This window comes from Mercenaria mercenaria, chromosome 15 (assembly GCF_021730395.1).
Source record: "Mercenaria mercenaria strain notata chromosome 15, MADL_Memer_1, whole genome shotgun sequence".
NCBI classification, from domain to species: domain Eukaryota; kingdom Metazoa; phylum Mollusca; class Bivalvia; order Venerida; family Veneridae; genus Mercenaria; species Mercenaria mercenaria.
Genome location: NC_069375.1, coordinates 62183516 through 62205936, shown reverse-complemented (window position 1 = coordinate 62205936; position 22421 = coordinate 62183516). Strand labels below are relative to the sequence as shown.

At 33.6% G+C, this 22421-nt stretch overlaps 1 protein-coding gene across 1 annotated transcript in view; it reads left to right on the top strand.

The window, feature by feature from the left end:
* Positions 1-18827: 18827 nt before the first annotated feature.
* LOC123556425 (uncharacterized) overlaps positions 18828-22421 on the top strand; it is a 35760-nt gene continuing 32166 nt past the window's right edge. The window contains exon 1 of the mRNA XM_053525419.1: positions 18828-18875. The gene's annotated coding sequence lies outside the window, so the exon portion shown is untranslated. The remainder of the gene's footprint in view (positions 18876-22421) is intronic.

The window sequence follows — 22421 nt, the reverse complement described above, 5'->3', positions numbered from 1 at the left end:
GAGTCTTGATCAACTTTTTACTCGAGTTATATGAGAATCTGAAAGATGACTCGTGTTAAACTACGCATTCTTGAATAAAAGCCTTTGCTTTAAATTTAAAATTCTTGACAGGCCTATTAGAGTTTCAACTCAATATTCATTTTAGCTTGACTTTGTGAACAAATAGAAATTACTATTGCACTCATCCCAGTGCCTGTATCCATCTTTGGTTAAAGAACGTTTTTATATGCAAGCTGAAACTTCTTGAATACCGGGCCTTCCAAGACCCGGTAACTACTGAAAAAGGGACGATTTTCTTGTTACATTAGTTTCTTTCTGTTGACATTTTAATTTTTTAAGTAAAGTGATGAAATATATTTGTGAGCTACTTACGCTAAATACACCCTTACCGATAATCAGTTATAGGACATTGAGTAAAACCTCGGCTGAATCTGATCTTTGCCTTTGAACTAGCATGCAATTGATAACAGGGGAGATGTATTTGCTGACAAAATGGCAAGTGTCACAGAGAATGAAATAATTAAGAATTTTCATACCTAAACAGATTGATAAAGTTACACTATAGCAGTTAATTTCCTTCTTTATATTTAGCAGTTACGCGCATGTAAACATTTTTTTTCAGTGAATTAAACTAAAACCTGATAATTCATCGTGAAAATGGTCTAGATCTTTTTTTATACGATAAACGATATAACTAAGCCAAAAATGTAAATGCCAAACGGCTCATTATACCAGATTTCATCAACAGCATGGACTACTTACATGTAACACTGAGTAGTCACTTCCTGTTTGGTGTAATCAGTCCTGCGGGAAGGAATAAAAAAAATGTTTGGCTGTACACTAAATCTCACAAATTCATGTGTTTGAGTCTAACTTAAATAGGTTACAACACACTATATAGTTGTTCTTCTTTATTCTATTTAAATTGAAATATTTCCAATGGCTGCAACGCACATAAGGACCCATTTTAAATGTTTGAAACTTACATTTTCTAGAAGAACATTGTAAGTGCTGAATAAGAATCAACAGAAATGTTGGGGTAATGTTTAATGCAAGAAAACATTTTCAGTCAAACATACAAACTGCAAATTCAACAATAATGAGACTCCAAACTATATTGATGGTGTATGATATAAGTATCCAAAATTCTGTCTTGTTATCAATTCGTTATGACAATGCTGCCTACGTTTCAGACATAAATCTGTCGTGTGATTCAGCAACAATTGCAAAGAAAATGAGGAAAATAGCACTACAGAGCAAAATATTATTATTAATAATAATAAAGGTGAAAAAATAAAATAAAAAAAAAACACTGCGATCAAATCCGCCAATATGCATTTTTTCGCACCATTTTCCTATTTAATGTCTGTATGTCAATATGTAAATGTCACTCGACAGATAAACATCATTCTAGTCAATAGCAAATTATATTCTATTTTCATTTTGTAACTACACGTTTATCTTTGAGAAAAATCAAATTTCTCGGCAAACAAACTTTTAAATATGGAAGCATTCTTATTCCGAAATCTGCGAACTGTGCTTTAGTGTGCGTACAGTGTAACTTCAGAAAACTGAAAGACCTCCCGACCAGCCTAATAGTTGGGTATTTGGAAGTTTCTGGAATTCATAGTTTTCTAGCAAAATGGACTTGGTGCATTTACTTCCTCATCTTTGTCTTTAAGTGGTGATAGGAAACATTTTGTAGTATTCTACATAATAGACCGTCTAAACCTTTCGTAAAAGACAGCTTCCACTAAATCTGAGAATGCAGCAAAGATAGTAAGTCAAATTATGTCACAAAGGTTTTAAAAGCGACATATATACATAAGTGATCGGTTTGAAACTCGGTCTTAAAGATAAAAACAAACTGGCGAAAAGTCCGTACATTGTTCTCAAAAACTTATACAGTTTTGCCAGTCTACAAAGTGTTCAAGGAGAATGAAGATGGCATACAAAGAACTTTTCACAGGAACATGTTACTTCCGTTTTCTATCTGTCTACTGCTTCTATTTGCTATAGTACAAAGAAGTCAACTCGTCACATTAGACAACAAACGAATGTTCTAGCAGTGGGAGTTCATTTTTAGGTAGTTATGATAGTGATACGTCAGATATTTTTTACTTATGTCTGTAAGTCCTGTTAAAGTGCCAGCGGTTAGACATTCTGTTCTCCAGATGCCAGAAAATACTTCTGGCTATAACTTTTGTGGGTGTATCTGAATCAGGTAGTTATTTTTCAATTGTTCATCTTTACGAAACAAGTATGTCGAGAATGTAGCAGATGTTACGGGAGCACAGAGTCCATTGCCTTCCAGTTATTATCCTTCCGCACGTACTTCTTTGAATTTAGACATACATTCTGGTGCAGTTACATCTATTTCTGCTTCCTCACTTCATAATCTAAGTACAGATATCTCTGAGAATACTGTGTTAATTACCACCAAGACCTTTCAGAAACCGCAACAAGTTGATAACATTTAATGATTATGTAATGTATCCACAGTCTGCAAAAACAGATATAGAGGTTTTAGTTTTAAAATTAATAGAAAAGGGAGAATGTCACAGTATTTTCGTTCACAATTAAGATATCCCGTTTACCTTTTGTAATTTAATCAATATTGTTTTTCTTTTCCTTTTTTTTTTTTTTTTGGTTTTCATTTATGCATTGATTATAACATTGTAACTTACTTATGTATACCCTACTACTGTTTTGAAAAAGATGTGGTTTGATGAAGTTATATGCGTATGAGTTTTGATACGGGACAAAACTTGCAAGTTTGTTAAGTACATCAGAAAAACGTTGTTCATAAAATAACGTATGTAGAATATAGTGCTCATCGAGATACTATAACTGTTATGTAGTACTTTAGACATTAATATGAATTGAGGAAAATACTATTTTTACACTTAAGACGCCACATTTTTGGCCCAGTCTTAATGAAAACTGGTCAGAATATTTGTTTCCATGAAATCATTAGGTCAAACATGTTGACACTGTTATTGTGTGTTTCTCAGGTGAGGGACCTAGGGCCATCTTGGCCCCCTTGTATCTAAATAGTTTTGTTATAAATACTTTTCTCTCGTGTTGTCAGCGATTTTCATTTGTCATCGTTAATTAGTAAAAAAGTAAAACGATATATGAGCACGATCTAAGGCTAAACACTATAAAGCATTTATAAATTTATTTATTTAATTATTCAATCCAGAGATAATAAAAAACAAATGATAAAAGTTTCCATTACGGCACAAAAGCTGCTAATCACTATTAATCATTTAGAGTTATCGATCGTATTTTTCTCGGGATCAAAGATTTAGAAATTCTTCTGTTTCATGTAAGTTGCAATATATCTAAAACCACGAAAACATAAGCGAACTAGAACAGATTTATGGAAACATCTCCTGTCTATTTATAGTTCATAGTAATCTTTCTTCAAGTTTTATGTTTAGCATTCATATTGATTACCGCACCTCTAGACATCTCATATTTAGGTCTAGATGTTACCGGACCATTAGCCTCTGACTTAAAGACTTAAGAAAAAGTGCTCTACAGAGTAAAGAAAGCAACATAACCACCATTATTTTCTTGATGTTTTCACTTTAGCCAAGCAAAATTTGTTCTGGAACTGTAGATCGGTAAATAGAGCAACTATGGACTAGCGATTTACATAAGGAGTATTTTGTTTGTTTATTACATGTATACTGTATGTTATAGATCACTTTTTTAACCTTCTAAATGAAATTAAGTCTAGAAGAAATAGAGCGCAGCGTATTGAAAGCAATGACTTAATGCATAAGAAGGTCAATAAGTGAACTCTAACCTATTTATAGTTTAAAAAGGGCGAAACTGCATGTAACCATAAGCAACCGCCAATTTTGCAAACTAAATGATATTCTGAATGGACCACTAGTATGAACTGTGTAACTTCGCATAAAAAACAACAATACGTGAGTAAAACCTGATAATCTTTGGTTGCTGATTTGATGTTTAAACTAGTTAAACTATAGTACTCCTTATATTAATTACAATTCCATAGTTCGTACAAAGCCCACTCGATTTGATCAATAGGATGAGCTATGGGTCATGAGGTCGTGAGTTCGATTTCGAGTCCCCGTCATTGACACTGTGTTCTCTGTGACAGATTTATATTGTGCCTAAATCAATCGTCCTCTTACTTTGATACATTAAGAGAAAGAATTCGGCAGATTTTTTCGGAGAACAGATTGTACAGGTATATATTACAGGAACACATGTTAAGCCCGCCGCTATATGACTGAAATAATGTTAAAAACGGCGCTAAATCTGAAACAAACAGACGAAATAATGAACACTTTTGTATATGGCCGTTCCATATTCAACAAATGTTTGCTTAACTTATGTCAAAACTTGAAATCTGCGAAAATTTAGTTCTGATGTCATCACATGAATCTTTTAATGAATGATTGCCATCATATTTCGAATATAATCGCTTTTTCACAATTATTATAGATGTACCCTCTTCTTGATCCAACGGAAGAGAATAATATTTCTTTACCGAATAACACAAAAGTCCTGGTAGACAGTTGAATTATTGTCTACATATCGAAATGTTTGTTGTTTATTATGCGACGCCCGCTTATTGTAACTAAAAGTATAATGGACCCGCACATAGCTAGACTCAGTGTAACTAACCTGCTTAAAAATTTCATAATTGTTTAAGCAATCCCGTCTTTGAATTTTTTATCGCCACTGGAAACGTTACAATGCAGAACTGACACTTCTCTAAACGTATCCCTCTCCGACTCGTTGAAAATAACGCTTTGAAGACGGAGCACATATAAGTCGCCCACAGAAATTCATTATACTCAAATATAAATCAAAATAGTCCAGCACGATCAGTTTTTGTCAAAATTTCTTAAATAAATGCTGAACAATTGCCATTTCATTCCTTTAAAGTCCACATAGTCCTACCTTGTGAAGAAGCCAAAAGATAGAACTTCATTATACTTACAATAAGTGTACAGCTGCTTATTATGATGGTAAACCTACAAGTTTCATCAGTAACCTTAGAGTTATTGCTCCTGAATGTTTTGAAATTCTGACATTACTGTGTACACCCTTTTGTCAGGATCGTTTCAGTATCTCTTGGAGGTATTGCTCTTTAATTGTTTTATAATCCACAAATACCTACATTATGAAGTAACCAATATAGAAAGAGGCTGCGTCCTTCTGTCCCTCCGTCCTTCCGTCCTCCCTTCCGTCCGTCACACTTCGTGTCCGGTCCATAACTCTGCCATCTACAAAGAGATTTTGAAATAAGTTGGATTAAATGTTCACCATAATGAGACAACCCAGGTCCCTAATTTAGAATTACTTCCCTTTGTTGATACCATAAATAGCTTGTAATGATCTTTTTTATTATTGACTATAGGGTAAAAATCGAGACCACTTTTCTGTAGTACAACATGCATGTTACATCCAAATTTTAGGTGTATTTTGACCTTTTTTGTGCGGACTTCATTTTTAAGTTCCCTTTGTTGTCCCCCGCCTATTTTGAAGAAAAAGGGGCAATGAAATAGGCTGCGTCCTTCCGTCTGTCCTTCCGTCCTTCATTCCTTCCGTCACAATTCGTGTCCGTTCCATAACTCTGCAATCTATGAAGATATTTTGAAATAACTTGGAGTAATTGTTTCCAATAACTAGAGGTTGTGTCATGCGCAAGATCAAGACCCCTTGCTCCAAGGTCAAGGTCACGCTTAGAGGTCAGATATTAACAGGGTCTGTTTCATGTCCGGTCCTTAACTCTGTCATTCGTAAAGGAATTTTAAACTAACTTGGCATAATTGTTTACCATAATAAGACAACGGGCCTTTCACAAGACCCAGACCCCTAGCTCCAAGGCCAAGGACACATTTAGAAGTGAAAGTTTAACAGGGTATGTTTCGTGTCCGGTTCATAACTCTGCTACCCATTAAGGGATTATGAATAAACTTGGCATACATTTTCACCACAATGAGACAACGTGTCATGCGCAAGACCCAAACCCCTAGGTCCAAGGTCAATGTCACACTTAGAGGTCAAATGTTAACAGGGTCTGTTTCGTGTCTGGTCTATAACTCTGTCATTCATCAAGGGATTTTGAAATTACTTTGTACAAATGTTCCCCATAATAAAACGACCGGTTATGCGCAAGATCCAAACCTCTAGCTAGGTCTAAAGTAAACGTCACACTTAGAGGTCAAAGGTCATATACAAGAAAGACTTTTTCCAGAGCATTTTTTCTTCATGCATGGAGGGAGTTTGATGTAATTTGGCACACTTGTTTACCACCATGAGACGGAGTGTCATGCGCAATAACCAGGTCTTTAATTTAGAATTACTTCCCTTTTGTTGTTACTTAATAGCTTGTAACATTTTATTACTAGCCGCAGGGAAAAATCGAGACCACTTTTCTGTAGTACAATATTCCTGTTACATCCATTTTTAGGTGTTTTTGATCTATCACTACCTGGTAAGGGTTATTGTGTGGATTTTTTTTCAAGGTTAACTGTCCTTTGTTGTGACGGCTATAAATAATTTATATTGTAACTATTTTATAAATGACCGTAGGGAACACACCAGACCATTTCTCTGTAATTTAACATAGATTTTACTTTCAAATTTTAAGTGTAATTTAGGGAATCTCTTCCAGGAAAGTAGTTCTTTTGTGGGCCAAGAAAAAAAACTTACTTCCCTTTGTTGCTACTATACATTGCTTTTTCTTGAAACTTTTCAACCTGGTTGTTAGAATCGGATATGTCATTGTTTTGACTTACTGTCTACTAAACTTATACAGAATATATTTTACTATATCATCTTCATGATGGGCATATATTGTGAAATTCAGGCACTCTTGTTATTTTTAGCTCACCAGAGCCAAAGGCTCAGGGTGAGCTATTCTGATCAGTCACCGTCCGTCGTCCGTTGTCCGTCGTCCGTAAACTTTTATTTTAAACGACACCTCCTAATAAACCGCTAGGCCAATTTCATCCAAACTTCACAGGACTGTTTCTTTGGTAAAGCTCTACAAAAATTGTTCAAAGAATAGAATTCCATGCAGAACGCTGGTTGCCATGGCAACAGAAAGGAAAAAATTAAAAATGTTTTTCTAAAAAACCAGAAGGCCTAGAGCTAAGATATTTGGTGCTAAGCATTGCCTGCTGGACTTCTACCAAGTTTGTTCAAATCATGACCCCGGGGTCAAAACTGACCCTGCCCCAAGGGTCACTTGATTATGCAAAAAAAAATTAAAAATAAACCAGAAGGCCTATAGCTTAGATATTTCACGTGTTGCATTGACTAGTAGACCTCTACAAAATTTGTTCAAATCATGACCCCCGGGGTCAAAATTGACCCCGCCCCAGAGGTCACTTGATTTTACATTGGAAAATATTCAAACATTTTCTTAAAATAAACCAGAAGGCACAGAGCTTACATATTTGAGGTGTAGCATTGCCTAGTAGACTTCTACAAAATCTGTTCAAATTATGACCTCCGGGATCAAATTGACTCCGACACATGGGGTTACTTTATTGTACTTACAAACATCTTCAAAATTTTCCAAACAAAAACCAGAAGCCTTAGAGCTTAGATATTTGACATGTAGCATTGCCTAGTGGACCTCTACTAAAGTTGTTCAAATCATGACCCCGTCCCAGAGATCACTTGATTTTACATAGGAAAATCTTCATTTTTTTTTTTAAAAATAAATCAGAAGGCCTACAGCTTAGATATTTCATGTGTTGCATTGCCTGGTAGACCTCCACAAAATTTGCTCAAATCATGACCCCGAGGTCAAAATTGACCCCGCCCCAGAGGTCACTTGATTTTACATAGGAAAATATTCAAACGTTTTCTTAAAATAAACCAGAAGGCATAGAGCTAACATATTTGAGGTGTAGCATTGCCTAGTAGACTTCTACAAAATGTGTTCAAATCATGACCTCCGGGATCAAATTGACCCCGCCCCATGGGGTTACTTGATTGTACTAAGAAAAATCTTCAAAATTTTCTAACAAGAAGGCCATGATGGCCCTGTATCGCTCACCTGAGTACCATTGCTCAAAATGATATGATCAAGTTTTGACATAGAGCACATAGGCATACACATTTTAACAAGATTTGAATAAATTTTGTAGAGGTCCACTAGGCAATGCTACATGTCAAATATCTAAGATCTAGGCCTTCTGGTTTATTTTTAGAAAATTTTGAAGATTTTTCTATCTACAATAAAGTATATTTAATTTGAGCCCAGGATTCATGATTTGAATAAATTTTGTAGTGTACTAGGCAATGCTACATGTCAAATATCTAAGACTTATGCCTTCTGGTTTATTTTTAGAAAATTCTTGAAGATTTTCCTATGTAAAATCAAGTGTCCTCTGGGGCGGGGTCAATCTTGACCCCGGGGGTCAGGATTTGAATAAAATTTGTAGAAGTTCACTACGCAATGCTACATGTCAAATATCTAAGCTCTAGGCCTTCTGGTTTATTTTTAGAAAATTCTTGAAGATTTTCCTATGTAAAATCAAGTGTCCTCTGGGGCGGGGTCAATCTTGACCCCGGGGGTCAGGATTTGAATAAAATTTGTAGAAGTTCACTACGCAATGCTACATGTCAAATATCTAAGCTCTAGGCCTTTTGGTTTATTTTTAGAAAATGTTTAAAGATTTTCCTGTGTAAAATCAAGTGACCCCTGGGGCGGGGTCAATTTTGACCCCAGGGGATCATGATTGGTTGTACGATAATATAGGTACCTTGCTGCTTCACGAATACCCATCCATTTGATTTATGCCAAATACTCGACAGGGAACATAGAATTATTGTCATATTACAGCTCTCAACTAAACAATGATTTTCATTTTATATGCTGTTCCGTCTAATGGTAACAATTGCTTGTTACATCAGAAAATCAAACCAGCAACTATTTACAATAACACAATTGAAGGGGTCCGTGCAAAAAAGTACTTATCTCCATTTTTAGTAAAATAAAAGAACATTCCGCACCCAAAGAACTCCGCGAGCAGCGTATTCTTCTGTTTAAGAGTTAAAAATGTGGTATTACACGTATGCAACATTGGGTCTAACTTCACAAGTTGACATCAAGGAGTTCAGGGCTTTGCTTGCTGTTTCGGATAATAAACAGGACAGAGCCTAATGTACATAGACTATATCAGTAATTTTGAAAGTCATCAGGTATTTGAAACTAATATATTTCATTGATAAATTTAGGCAAAAATGATGCGCAAATCATGGTTTAACTGCAACAATGGTCCTAACTAATAACTAACAAGATTTTTTTTGTTATAAAAATGATATAGATAATGCAAACTACACGAAACTTGGTAATATGACTGTTTAAATAGTATAAAATCTATAGCTGCAATTATTTTTGGAAATATCACATTTCACCGAAATTGTACACAATTCCCAGCATTTTAACTAAATGGAGATAGGTACCCTTTCGCACGGACCCCTTCAATTTTATTAACAAAACAACAAAAGTAACAATTCAATAACTTAAAAATGTAAAATAGACGTACAATCAATATCGCGGTAAAACATTCTGAAACACCATAGAATATACAAAGGGGCCTCCGTGGCCGAGTGGTTAAGGTCGCTGACTTCGAATTACTTGCCCCTAACCGACGAGGTTTCAAGCCTGTCTCGGGGCATTGAATTCTTAATGTGAGGATGCCATCAAGCTGACTTACGGAAGGTAGGTGGTTCTATCCAGGTGACCGCTCGTGACGAAATAACGCACAAAGCTGGAAAGTCGCCATTTGACAATAAATGTGTCGGTGCGATGTTAAACCCAACAGAAACAAAAACGAAATAGATTATAATCAACATACTCGATGTCTCAAAACTAGGTCTGTGAACATTAAGTTAATGAGGTATTGCCTGAGGGGAAATAACATAATTAAGCATAACAATGTTCGTAGAAGAACAAGCATCCCATACAGAAACCAACTATACTATTCCATACAGGCTCATATTTAGGTACTTCTGCAGGTTCGGATATTTTATTTCTACAATGTAGAATTAAATTAAAGCTTATTAAAAAGTAAAATATACTTAGATTTTAATAAATCGGCAAATTAAAGATATAGGGTCTTGTGTTTGAATTTATGCTTGACTGGTTTGGAACTCGCACGTGTTTTCGTAATGGGCGTCTATTGGAAAACCTTGATTTTGATAAATAATAACATCTGTAAAAAAAGCCTTTAAAAGCAAAGAATGCAACCAAGATTTGCTAACAGGAATGTTTCCGCAATGTAGATTTTTATGAAACTTTTCAGAATCGTAAATGAGCAAATGGTATATAATATGATGAAATAAAAAAAGATATGTCCGTGTACTTGGTTTTCAGGTACTTGACAGTGATTTAAGCACACTAATTCCTAATTTTAAGACTGACTTTATTTGGATTTCTGTTTTGTGTTACAACATATTAATATCACATTCTATCTTTAGACTAACGTTTTAATAAAGTTTCCAAGTTTCTATTAATTCCTTAAACGGTTTTCGTTTCAGTATACCGATTTCCGGCTTTATTCTACGTTTCCTTGATGAATTACGTTTCGCTGCTACTTACAGTTTATGGAACGTGCAGAACTACCTTAATTCAATTTTTGCTCAAAGCAAGGTATTTGTATAAGTAAATAACTGAATAAAAGGCTGTACTCATAAAACTTAATTTACTCCTTTAGTCTTTTCGGCAATTAATTGCGTAGTTTTCCTCCCCTTATTAGTAATCTCCTAACGGATATAATGGTGAATTGAAAAACAGATTAATTTTTTGAAGCAAAGACAGTCTCGTGTAAATGAAGGTCTCATTTAATATTATCTCTTTTTCATCCAATTTTATTAATGAATAGTTATGCTTGAACTTGCTTTGTTGAGCTCACTGAAAACACGTAAAAATTTCTATTCTTTAGTGTTTGTTTCTTTTGTTTGTAATAAAGGTATCAAAATGGAAAGTTGAAAATTCACAGGTCGTTGAACAGAAAAACCGCGATATTAACATACAATAATTGTTCCTTTCTGTTAGGAAAAGGAAACTATTTGGTGGAATCATAACATGACGATTTTTGGAAAGAAATGAATATTCTTTGTTTTTGTCATTCACCGAAATTTCAAAACGTGATACCACCTTAATGTTTCGTTTTATCATACTTTATGTTCATTTTGACTACTGATTAAATTGACATAATGAAATGTGCCCGAAGTTCCGGAGCTTCATAGTGTCTTGAAATGAACTGAATTTAATTATTTAATTGATCACTTAATCTTTATAAAATAAATAATACTATTATATTTACCAATTATAATCAAGTCAGCAATCTAGGACGACACATAGGCCACATGAACTTTATCTTAACCATAATGATACTACAAGCGTATTATGAACTGATATTGTACTGATATGACTCTAAACCAAATAAAACAAACAGGCTACATGCTGACAATGAATGTTCAGAACGTGTAGATAGTGTACGGCACTTCTTTGTTTATTATACTTGTTAACTATTTACTTTTACTTACAAAATATCAATAAAGTTCTATGTAGTGTTACATTATTTTCTCATGTATATAAAACAACATTAAGACTTACATTACAATTACATACATCCATAATTATCAAAAAGTAAACATTCATATACCTCACAATAAAACATATTTATTTTACACAGCTTTTTAAAAAAAATTCCAATTTGCGACCTTAACATTTCTTTGTAAAACTGTAACCGGTTTAATCTGTTAGCAGACATGATAAAGGAAAGCTGGCACGAGGCAACTTGAATTTTAATTCAATGACCGATACATTAAAATACGTTTCATTTTCACATATCCTAATTATCATTTAGTATGCTCATGCTCGCGTAAAGTTTGCTATGATTTGAATTTTTCAAAATTACGGTTGCATTAAAATATAGAAATGGAGGAACTTCACAGGTCGCTCAACACGACAGAAACGAAAATGTTGCAGGCTCGGTTTGATTGAGCCTGTTCATGGACGGTAGTGTAAATGCATGCCGCCGTCCACGCCCTCTAGCCGCGGGTTGAGCAGAACTCAACATTTAAACATGCTAAAAGTACAAAAAAAAGCAATTTAGAGACATCCGCAGATGTATTCAAACGGTAGTGAACATGGAACCTTCAATGACACACGTGCTGAGGCGTGTAATTCCATGAAGAGCGGCATTTGGTCCCCAGATAAAGGGTTTGTCCTAAACGAGAACACAATGGGCAGAACTGAACACACTGGAATTTAGGAAGGGGATCTGAGGTTATGGAGCCTGCGTATCACGGGAACTGTCAAAAGACAACATTAAAAAGCAGGCACTTTATCCAAGGGGTGATTAAACGATACCCAATGCCATGAAAGCGGGAGATTTGGAACCACCCAAGCCGAAATGGTCATGTTGAGAAACTAAACAGTACCAATAACACGACATAAAAGTCGTGCTGAACGACCTGAGAAGATCGAAATATAACAGCCCTGAATGAATGTACGGGGAGACTTTTTACGGCCGCCACACGGCACAAACAACGCTGCTGTGATAATAAAATAGAGAAAAGTAGGAACTTCACAGGTCGCTCAACACGACAAAAACGAAAATGTTGCAGGCTCGGTTTGATTCAGCCTGTTCATGGACGGTAGTGGAAATGCATGCCACCGTCCACGCCCTCTAGCCCCGGGTTGAGCAGAACTCAACATTTACATTAAGACTTAGATTAGTCGGAGGGTTAATGTTAAACGTTTTGTATGATATTATACCACGGTCTACAAGTGTAGCATTGCTGTCATTACGATATGTAACGCAAATTACCTTTTTGATAAGGTCGATTTAAAAAAGCTGTTGCTTGTACCCAAACGAAAAAAAAAAAAAAAAAAACACTAAAAAAACACTAGCAAAACATCAACAAAACATATTTTAATATTTTGTTAGGATGTTTTGTTACTACAGCATTTAACAAAACACCAATACTCTACTTCCAGGATTTTAGGTGTTTAATATTTTGTTAATGTTTTCTTATATCAGTAATGTTTTATTGATGCTTTTTTTACACTTTGGAGAATGAAAACCGTTTTTTGTCTTGGAAAGTTGGACGTAATTAGTAAAATTTTTGGAATGGAAAATAGCATGAAAATTAATTTAGAAAGGTAAGAATGGTTGGGAGGTATTTCTTGTGAACATAGAATATTTTAATGGATCAGTATTTTTATGACCAATAATTACAATTAACTTAATTAGCAAATGGAATTAAAACATTTATTGTATTATGCAACTTGTATATATATGTGTATTCACCTTGCAGAAAAGTTCATTTTGAACTTATTAAAAATTTATTGAAATAATTATCATTACTTTTTCTCCTAGAGTAACACGAAAAAGAACATCACTAAGTGACAAACAGTAGTTGCATAGATTATATTGCATTTGTTTCCACCTGGCTATTAAGGGGTGATAAATTAAACTAATGCAGTATACATGTTGCTTGTCTCACAACAGGAGATTACCACAGACTGATAAGATCTTGCCTGCTTTATATTTAGAAACTCTACCAAGAGGTCAGCCAATGCAAAAGGTCGGTGAACTACTTCTGGGAGCTGTGCATGTACCACAAAAAGTAATCCTTAACATTTTTGGTTTATTTTATCAGAGTAATCTTTAATATTTATGTGTATCTAAATGGAATAAAATCTTACTCTAGTACAGAAATAGTTTCAACATCCTAGATGTATCCTTCATTTGCTGACTGTAAATGACACATTTGCCCAAGAATATCAAAATATCAAATCTAAACAGGAAGTTCTTTGAGAGCAGGAGCAGGATGGAGATATTTCACTTCAAAGAAGTTTATTTATATAGCTCTTTGTTTACTATGTGCAGTTTATATTTAACATGGAAGTTTAAAACTAATAAAAAAGAATATAGATGGTGAGTCAATATAATTTATTCATTTTCCAACAGTAATCTAGATTACCTGTAACTAGTAAGTCATGGATTCAAACTGGAAGCAGGTTGTTTACTTTTCGTTTGGGTAGCTTTCACAAATGACTTTTGCTTCACATATATTTTTGTTCATATGCTTTTGTTTTGCAACGATTAAGCAGCTGTATTTTCTAGTTTATCATATGCTTTTAATTTACTAAAAGGAAAAGTGGATATTTTTAAATGAAATTTTTCAACGGAGACAAACAATTTAAACCAGTAGAGTTATCTCCCCACGGTAAACAATGCTACCAGTCTGCTTTCCATGGCATTGTTTACTTCAGTCTGTAAATTCAGAGCATAACATTTTGCTTTAAAATCAGTGTTTTAACCTGTTTTTACTTATCAATTAGTCTATTGGTGTTGCACACATTTATGTTAAGGTAAATGAAAATTATTTATTAACAAAAAGAATTGTTTATGGATTATTTACTTGTTGTTATAGATGTTTGTTTATTTTATAAAATTCGGGTAATTAATCTAAAACATAACATATGAATAACTTCTCCAAAATACTCAAATTTATTAATTTAATCATGTTCATCCAAATAATTCTTTAAATCTATTAAAGAGTATAATGTGAGAAGAATAAAGACTGATATAACCCTCTATTTGCTATACATTTGGTAGAACTGGAAGCAGTTGGTGATCGTCGACATTTTTTTGGCCCCATTTTTCATCACAATATATACAGTTTAAATTTTAGGTCATTGACATACCCAATAATAAACCAATTTTTTATGAACATTTTAAGTTTTAAACTAAATCTATTTTTTCAGGTATAGCACCGTATGTGTATATTAAGTATGGCACACATGATTGAATTGGGACCTAATAAACATATTGTGTTCAAAGAAGACTTAATGAAACCAGCAGTTCAAAAACTATAAGCATTCTGGCATTATATATAACTATATATACATGTACACACTACCATAGTTGTATGTTTGAGTGAATGTGGGCAATTGAAAATTTTTCCACGAACATGACTAAATGGATCAATTTTAAAACTTATTTCCAGCAAACTCGTGGCAGGTTTTATAATTATCTCCTTTATATCAAGTCCAAATCAATATATATAATAATTGAAAATACCAAATTAAGTAATAACATGACAGTCAACATAACTTGAGGTGTAAGCGCAGGTAAACTAAGTTACTATTTATACAATATGGTAATGGTAATGGTAATGGTAATAGCAATGCATAAGTCCAACCTATTAATAACTACCCCAAAACATTTCATATCTGTCTGCCATCTTTGGAAACTTATTCTTTACCAACATTTGAAATCAAATTAAAAGAATACAGTTTCTTGAAAATATAACAAGTACTTGGTTAAATCTGCAATGTTGCCTGTACCATAAAGATGCACTACTTTGAATACCAAAAATTACCATGTATGATATTAATTTAATTTTGAAACTATAAACAAAGGAATAAACTAACGAAGAAACTGCTTTTATGGTTTAATATCTCTAGGTTTATTATATCTGCAGGTTTTGCAGTGAGACGAATGGTGGCAAATGATGGCTATGTGGCGGTTAGTGAAAAACTGTGGCATTTTACACCGATGGTGGCTAACATGTACAGAAAATTTCTCAACCAATAGTGACATTCAGTTGAAAGTAATAGCATATCTATAAATTACCTTTTTGATAAGGTCGATTTAAAAAAAGCTGTTGCATAGCTTTTCATCTCTTAAACGAATTGGTTTTCAAATTAGCAAGGTATGAGAGAGAAGGTTTAACATGTCAATTGATACACTTAATATATTGTTGTAGTTTATCTTCCTCTAACCGATATTTAATCTAGTCCAAGGTCATTTTGAAACTTTTAATCAATCCGTCGTACGTATATATTACTACCATGCCCGTTATTTTCACATATCATGTTATCGTATAGTACACTATTCAGTTGCTGTAATAATAAACGTTTGTATAGTCTAGGATAATACTTATAATAAAAACTAAGGTTTTACCTTGCCAACATTTCTATTTGCTTATACAACGGTGTATACAAAATGTTCTAGTCTATGAAACGGCTCTCGATCCTTGAGCATGTGTTTTGTTCCTACGTTAGATTGACATGAAAAAAAAAACTATTCTCAATAAAACATGCATTTGTATTTCAAATGTCAAACAATGTATTTATTCACATCTTTATCTGATGGTTCAGTTACTGGTTATGAGAGATTCGCTATGTAACGTTTTAAATTAGATCTGGAACCTTGGGATTAAATTTTGATGTTCCGCAAATAGAGCTTAGAAGTAATTTCAAGAGGTGCATCCAGATGTAAATGTACTATATGAAATGTTTCCAGTTGACACGAAAATGCACTTTATAAGCCTTCTTTTTGTGCTCGTAAACTGTTTCCTTGTTTAAGGAATGTAATTATAATCAAGTGTTTAATATTAAATGCATTTAAAGTGTTTCCGAATATCTAAGTATAGTGTATCATTGGTGTCATTTTATAACCGTGTTGTCTTAATAGCCGAGGTTATAGTCTAACTAAAATTCAGAGCCTTTGTCCTTGGTGTTTGATCCTGACCTTTGTCCAGTTCGATAGAGAGATGACAAACAGCGAAAAGAAATAAATCATAAAGTACGTGTAGATTGTATTAAAACTCTTAAAAGGGTACACTAAGAATGCCACGATGCTAGCTCTAAAATATCCCCATGAGCTTGAATTGATTGAAGTTGGAGACTGTCTATCCTAAAGTATTGTAGTTTCATTCATATTAAAATGGAAATCATTCCAGAGAATTAGAAGGAAATGAATCGTACATATAATCAAAGACTATCATCTGACTCAGGTTGATGTAAATGTAATATAACATCTTAATGTGAAACAAATGAGCATATGTAACACATATTGTATAAACAAAGTCATCCTGTGGTTGGGATGATATGGATAAACACGAATGTAAATAAAAATTGGAACAGACATGTCCTTGTATGACCTTGTCTTAAATTTCAGAGAACACGAATATAAATATACCTCATTTGCATTTTTCCCTTTTACCAAGTGTTCGACGTGATGTCATCCGGGTTCTTCGACCCAGCGATCGTCGAATAACATTGATCTACCGTTTAAAATATAAAAAAAATCATGACACACCCGCTTATGTGTATGGCAGTCAGATATGTTTCACTGACTAAAATATAGCGTTGTAGACGAACCAGCTCGTACACCAGTATATAAACTTCAGTCTTACATTTAACATATTTTAAATCCGTGATAATAAATACGTCAATCAAAATATGCATTTTTTTAATTTCAGCCCTGATCAAATCGTATATAATTAAATGTTTTGAACAAATGTTGGATTATTACGACCCCAAAGCTTTGATTTGCAATGTAACTTGCTAAACAATTTTGTATTATCACTCTTCGATCTTTTACACACTTCAAATGCTTGAACGTATAATCAATTATTAACGAAGCAAAACACATTTATATCCACAATATTTATCATTCTAACACGACCCGCAAATAACCTACATACATGCAGAGCAAAATCTATCTCGGGTTATTATGCAATAAACCACTCGCGTGCAATGACGATCCAGGTGCGTAGCGCGGTCGTAAAAAGTAGTTACCATTTTTCTAACACTTTTGATACTAGTATGTTTTGTTAGAATCGAAATAAGTAGTTCAAAAGTGTGATTTATCGTAGAATAACCCGAGTTTTTCGTGTTTTTTTTTAAGTTTTTCGTTCTTATGCGAAACAATATATCACTCAGGTACGGCCTTCGTGGTATATTCTTACGCATAAGAACTCAAAACTCTGGTTATTCTACGATAAACCACGTTTGGGAACTTATTATTTCTTAATTAATGTTTAGAAAATAGACTCATGCCGTCTGTATCATAGGAAAACAAGTCACACATAAGTAAACTCTACTTGAGTATCATGAAAAAGTATCACATCTTCAGAAATAAATATAATCGAAAACAAAAAACACAAGACGCCGCATTCGTGCTTTCAACCTACAACACTGTTGTTGTCGCTCCCTTAAGATAATCTCCCTACCAACTGCCATCATAAATTGAGTTGAGTATCAAAACCTATTAAATATATGTAACAACACTTTCACAGAAGAAAATCGCTTAGTCTGCATTGTAATAAATCAACTGATACCGAGCAGATCCTCTTATAGTCAAATCGAAATAGTGTGGATAAGAAATGAACATTTTCAAACTTTTAAATAAGTATTTCATTGCTAATGAAACGTTATTTTTGAAAATGAAAGAAATAAAAATATATAAAAAGTTTAAGTCAGATTAGAGATGCGACAAATCAAAGAAGTATGTTTACAAACTTGTATCGTAGAGTACGCAACCACCAAAATACATCGTGCCATGTCAGACACTGCACATCTAAGTGTATATCTCGTTTGCAAAATAAAAAAAAATGAAGATAATAAATTCATATTTATAAAAGCTAAGATTTTGACAAGACTCAAATCGACTGGACAAAGAGGTGATATAACAAGTTAGGCAAAGGATAACAATAGCACAATAATGACTATGTATCTAGTTATAATAAGCAGTTTTACAGGTTAAAAAATAATTTTGTTCTTTTAGCCACGTCAAAAAGGAACTGAGAAATATAATTGGTAAAAATAAGGGACATTGAGTATCAGTTTACCATTCAAGTACAGGGACACGTATTTTAAGTTTCGGTTTCAATTTTACCTTTATCTATATAAAAACGCGAGGTTATGAACTTTTATCATCTATATCGAGTGATAAAAGTATGAGCATGCGCAAATACTTCGTATGAGCTCATTGTGTGCCAATGACGGACATAACAATGGCTGAAATGAGTCCAGGTGAATGTTGAAAATTAAGGTAAACTAATTTTCTCAGTCTCATTTGTGCATTGTTTGATGTATAGTTGTCTTAATTTCTATGTGCGATATATTTTAAACGCAAGTAGGCTTCCTACTAGAGTTGAAATCGTCTATTTTTGATGAACGATATAATTGAAACGAAGATGACGATGTTTAATATAATTGAAACACAGGTTAACTCCTTGATAGGGTTGAAATCGTCAAGGGACAATTAAGTGAAGTTTACTCTACTTTGTTAAATGCATGTCTATATTTTTCGCAAGAGAAGAATTTTAATAAATCACCATGCTAATTATCTAGAACTGAATAATGTGAAGTAAATTAGTAAATAAATATTCGCATTTTAGCTCACCTCACCACAAGGTTCTCATACAGAGCTTTTATGATCATTCACCGTGCGTCGTCCGTTTGTCTCCGTTCGCCCGTCATCACTTTTGTTTAGACGACATCTCCTGTGAAATCGTGTGGAGAAAGTTGATGGCCTTGATTTTCTTTGGATAGCTTTTTTTTAAAATGTGTTCAAACGGATCATTTAGGTTGTAAATAGGGACCGCAAGAGCTACAAATTTTAACAATCTTCAAACGACATCTCTTCATAAACCTCTTGTCTGATTTTGAAACAATTTCACACAAATAATCTTTGTGATACCCTCTACTAAGACTTTCAAATTATACCGATTTGTCACGAAACTTAAATAGTATTCTTTAATGAGACTGCTGGTCCGATTTTAGAATAGGTTCACACCAACGGACCTTGTATGACCTTGTAACAAGGTCGTTCAAATTCTATAGCTTCCTTAAAATAAAACTGGTCCGCCGCAGAGGGCATGGTCACTTTTCCCTATATGTAGTTGAGATAAAAATCTTCTTGTATGAAACTGCTGGCCTGATTTTAAAATAATAATTCCACACAAATGATGCTTTTGTATCCCTCTACCAAGATTGATAAATTTTGTTCAAATCGTCGATAAATATGGCGTGGGCACTTGTCCCTATAGGTATTTAGTAGAAATTTAAAAAGCGTTTGGTCAGAAACAACAGGTCCGATTTTAAAATAATTTCACACGCCGAGTTTTCCTATGTTGGCCCTTTATGAAAAATACTCAAATTGTTCTGATTCATCAAGAGGGCGTAGTCACTTTTCCCTCTATGTAAATAGTGGAAACTGTAAAATTTTCATTGTCAGAAAATACTATCCCTAAAGAATACCCCAAAAAGTTTAGGAAGATTGTTTCGAAAAAAAAAGCCGCCAGGGGTGTGGTCATTTTCCCATGTATGTATATTATGGAAACTTTAAAACCTTCCTGCTTGATATTGTGTCTTAGAATCCTATGTTATAACTATCCGAACCTCTTACCCCACCTATATTTTTACGTATTTATTTCTATTTTCTTCTTGTCAGACATTTTTAAACATAATTTCATGCTTTCATTTAATCTTATTTTATAAAATGTTTGTGCATAAACTTCGTGTAACCTAAATCATACACAATCGACAAAACATCTTTTTTAACAATTTCCGAGGAGTAAAGTACAAGTAAATAAAACATGACATATAAAATTAACTTACCCGATATTTCCATAGGATAAAAAAGCAAGATTTAAAGGATACCGCAGGTTAAGTTTTAAATACATTCCAGAGAAGAGCGACTCGAGAATTTTAAAACGCGTGTAAACACCATTTTGTTAAAAGTGTATTGAATCATACGTCAACCATCGCATAAAAAGACATTCAACGTACTTCATGTACATTAGTATGAGTTTAAATTTTAAGATACTTCCGCAAATTAAAATTAGAAATTCATGTGAAAAATCAGAATCCTCGAAACAGCTTTCGAAATGCAAAAGGACACAAAAAAATATATGATAAAAGTAGAAAAGATATATGTGTAGGTAAACTTGCAAGCATGAAAGCTACGCTGAACCCTATCTCCACAGTGCTTTGGAAGAAAATGAGTGAACATTTTTGGTGCAAAATTTTGGTATCGTATGCAACCTAAATTGCTATAAAATATTTATTTTCAAATCAAAGAAATGCCAAAAATAGTGCACACGAGTGTTACTTTTTCAGGAAAATGTCGTTAAACATTCTAATGCGCAAAACACGTGCACAGGTTTTCTAAAATATTTCGCCGCCATGTTTATTTCAAGGAATTAAATATATGATTGTTCTTTTACCTCAGATTTCGTTTCTGAAATATATATGCCTCCTTATTCATGTTTAGAGATATCCATTTAGTATAGTTTAGCACTGCCCGATCACCTTAATCTGTTACCGATCCTTTACATTTAAAGAATAAACGCAATGTGTAATGATAGGTTTTCGCTTTACACACCTCTCTTGGACAAAAAAGCCGTTTCACTTAAAATTTGTATGCATCCGCTGGCAAAATATTGATGAAAGATTTGAACTTTTTCTAAAATAAAGTTCAATTTCAATCATTTTCAAAAGGTAGAAATATTGAAAATTGTGTTGAATTTATAAATAAAACAAAAATCCCCATAATAAACCATTTTACAACTTTTCCCGGAACTATACGTTTCAGCCGGACAACGCATTTCAAGATGACACAAAACTGATTTCTCTTTGTAAACAATGACAAAGTTCACCTGAGGAACATTGCTGAAAATGAAAAAGTGCTTATTTGTTTCAGTTTTACGTCCTGTAGAAAACATTCAATTTTCAATTTTAAATGCATATATGTTCTATAATTATTCCAATATCAAAAAACCATCCGATCTTTTCCATGAGAAATAAACGAGGCAAATTTAACTATTTGTTTACACTTCAACAATGTGAAATTAAAGGCATGTACTATCACGATACTCCCGTACATTTTGAACATCGTGGTGAATAAACCGAATTTACTTTAAAGTATGGTGTCTCAGTTGAGCCAGTTATTTGTTAATTTCAGAGCATATATATTAAAGAAGTGTTTATGAGATTATGCATGAGTACGACTATTTACTAATCTACTTTAAATTAACGACGATAGAAAACAAGTGTGCACTCAGCAAATAGCAAGTCTATTATTTTCAGGTGTATACTGAACACTGATCCTAATGCTCGTAATTTTCAGATGAAGAATTCGTTATCCTTGGTTTCGTACTGGACCGCTAATTCCGGTGACAACACCGCAGTAATGTAAAGTCAGTGTCCATTTCTATGCCGGAATTTCAATAGACATTTATTATCAGTTTAAATCTATGAAAGTGATAAAAATATGATTGTTTAAAGAAGACCCAAGATAAGAAAAGTTACATTTGAGATATTGCCGATTTTATTCATTAGGTTTCCGCGTGAAAAGTTGATTGTATTTGTTTGTTTCGTTAGTTATCTACAATTGTATTACCTCCTAACATATTGGGCTTTACATTTTTTTCTGCGATTTATTCTCACTGTGTTTTTTTTTGGTTTTTTTTTAAATGTTGCATAAATTCTCATATTGTATTAAAAATTCGAAAGATTAAAATTGGTTAGTTAACGACGCACGAAACATCTAATAAGGAATCACTATACACATCGATCGAACATGGCCCGGACC